The following is a 3,221-nucleotide window of genomic DNA, read 5'->3' as shown; positions in this document are numbered from 1 at the left end:
TGTACAGCTTATGACTTACATTTTTATGAAGTACTATTTTCCCTTCCCCGGGGAATACAAATCTTGGATAATGCTAATTTTTAATTTTTTTTTTAAACTGTAGTGTACACCACAGCACGAAGCAGCTAAGTTGTGGTCTGAGTGGAGGAATGCTGGGTCAGAACTAACACTTTCCTAATTCTAGAAAGAACTTCTACAAATGGTAAAGGTACAACTTCCTCTTTCTTTTCTTTTGTAGATCATTTCAAGTGGTTGGTGTGATTTCAATATTAATTAAAATGCAGGTGTCTCATTTGTATCTGCCGTTGTGAAGTCAGGCCCATATGCTCTGCGCCGCTTTTGTGAAAGAAGTACTACAGCATTGAATTTCGTCTTGCTGAATATAATATATAAAGATATTTTTGGAATGCTTGTCATGGCAACCTGTCCGCTCTCTTCCAATTCCATGTCATGTAGAGATGTGATTGGTATCCTTATTATTTCCAGAGTTTGATCATAGCGAAGTGTTCAACACACTGGGATGTTCCAACCAAGTTGTAATGATCCTGCATTGTCATGCCGGAGGCTGACGATCTCTTCCGCTGCTATTCAACCAGTCATCTCATATCGTTCCCTAGCTCAAAATCAGGAATGTGACAAAGTCCTTAATCCCTGCCAGATTTTATTGACGTATACTCTGCAGAGTTTCTTGCCCTATCAACTTTTCCAGAGATAATGACAGGCTTGGGGTGACACAGTTTGTTTATGATTGATATTGTTTTGAAAACAGGAAAGTTTATTTTTGTCATAAAAAAGAAATAGGTTTTATTTATTTCAAAAATAAAAAATAATTGGTAGTGAATTTTTAAAACCCAGTTTTAACAAGAATTCCAGGTACTGACCAGACATAGCCAGCCATCCAACATGCCAAAACCTAATTATTTAGCACTGTCTGCCACAGAAACACAAGATGAGGAAGAGGTAAGACAATTCTAAGATAGTAATATGTCATTTTTAACCAAACTTTTTAAATGAATGCCTTAATTTATTAAACTTTGGAATATTTTTGGTTTGCCTCTTATAAAGCCAATCTTTTCATACTAATTTTTTAGTTATAATTTCATTAGATCATTTTCCTCTTCCCTCTCCTCCCTTCAGCCCCTCTCATATACCCTCCTTATTCTCTCAAGTTTATGGCCACTTTTTCTCTAATTGTGTATATATTGATTATCTATATATTCCTAAATACATAAATACAATCTGCCCAGCCTATATGGTGTTACTTATATTCACATGATTTCAGGGCTGACCACTTAACATTGGATAACCATACTGGTGTGCTCTTCCCTGGGGAAAGCAATTTCTCCCTCTCTTAGTATTCTAAAGTTCTTTGTCTAGAGTTGAGGCTTCCTGAGTGCTCCCTCTTCCATGCTAGCTGGTCTATGGATATTGTTCTTGTTCAGATCTTGTTTAGGCAGCCATGTTGTTGAAAGAGTTTTATCGCAGCTGTTGCTCTGTTTGTAGGAGACACAGCCTCAAAACTAACTACTCCTCTGGCCTTTACAGTCTTTCTGCCTGTTCCTCTACAATGATCCTTCAGCCTTAGGTGCAGAAGCTGTGTTGTAGATGTACTTGGTTGGGACTGGACCACGTAATTTCTTATTCTGTGACTTTTGATCAGTTGTGGTTTTCTGTAATGGTCTCTGTCTCAAAGAGACATATTTTTTTTTGATCAGGGACAAGATTATACTTATCTGTATATCTAAGGGTAAATATTTAGGATGTAGTTAGGGATGAGTTTGATTATGGTCATTAAGGTGACAGTTTTAGGCTTTCCTCGAAGAACCTACACCTTCTCTAGCCTTTCTCTTGCCCTCTGTAGCCCTGGCTAGCTGGCTAGGTGTCTGGTACCAGGTCTGATTTCCCTTGTCATGCAGGCCTACCTTCTGATAGAGGGAGGCAGCCCATATTCTCTCCTAGGTATGATGTCTATAAGCCACAAGAACGACCAGCATGGCCTGGTAAACCTAAGGGCACAACAGTGGTATGCATACCTTTATAATAACTAATTCCCTAATTCATATTTTTTGTTCTTTAGACACAAGGACATGTTTCAATTTCTCAGTTTTCAGTGTCGCCTCTTGCCATATTTCAACACTGGTGAATCGCCTCAGAGATGCGACTTGTGAGTTTTCTTAGTGCCATGAGACATAGCTCATCTGGGTGTAGAAATGCTAAGCATTTTCTTTACAGCAATAAAAAATATTCTGCTAGTCCTTTAACAATTTATGACTTCTAATTAAGTTCTTTTTTAATTCTTAGGTAGTTTCCAGTTAAACAAGTAGTTGGCTTCTGCGGTGGTTTGAATAAAAAATGGTGCCTATAGGCTTGTGTATTTGGATAGCTGTTCCCCAGCTGGTGACACCATTAGGAAAGGCTAAGAAACATTTAGGACATGGAGCTAAAGTCACCACTGGGACAGGCTTTGAGAGTTTGCAGTCTCATCCCACTTCCAGTTTGCTTTTTACTTTCTTTGTGAAGTTGGGGTGTGATCTCTCAGCTTCCTGCTCTGGTCACCTGTTGCCATGATAGAACCCCCCTCCAGAACATGATTTTCTCAAATGATCTTGACAGTCCATAAACCTGGCCAGAACTTTGCAATGACCTTGATTGATGCAGTGTGCCAAAGGAGATGCCATGTGGCCTCAGGCTAGTCTATAGAAATGGCACACATCCCACTTGGAGCTCTTGATGCACCCGGTCTCAGAATGCAGCTTCTGTACTGTAAGGAAGTCTCAACTACCCCCTAGGAAGAGACATATAGAGATATCACCACATAGAGGTCTTATAGCCTAAAGTCCAGTTAAGAGATTAGCAACAGCCTCAACAACTACCAGGTACGTGAATGAAAAAATCCAGATGACTCCTTCCCAAAGCATCATCAGTCTTGGAAACTCCAGGTCTTGGTGTCTGAGGCTCTGGACATCCTGGAGAGAAAAGCTGTCTTTGCTGTGCTCTGCTTGAATTAGTGGCACAAAAGCCACAGCATAGTAAACTACTTTATGCCAAACCTATTCAGCGGCACAGCAATTGTGATTAAAACAATTTCCTTTTTAAAATAAGCAGACATCCAATAGGAAGCTAGGGGTATGGCTCAGTCAGTAAAGTGCTTGCTGGGCAAGCATAGAGACCTGAGTTTACTCTCATCACTCACACAAAAAGCTGTTGGGGGATAATGTCCT

The sequence above is a fragment of the Microtus oregoni genome, unplaced genomic scaffold (assembly GCF_018167655.1).
Source record: "Microtus oregoni isolate MIOR12 unplaced genomic scaffold, Mior012 000021F_ref0000039, whole genome shotgun sequence".
Taxonomy (NCBI): Eukaryota; Metazoa; Chordata; class Mammalia; order Rodentia; family Cricetidae; genus Microtus; species Microtus oregoni.
The sequence above is the reverse complement of the archived record's forward strand: the minus strand, read 5'-3'. Positions refer to the sequence as shown.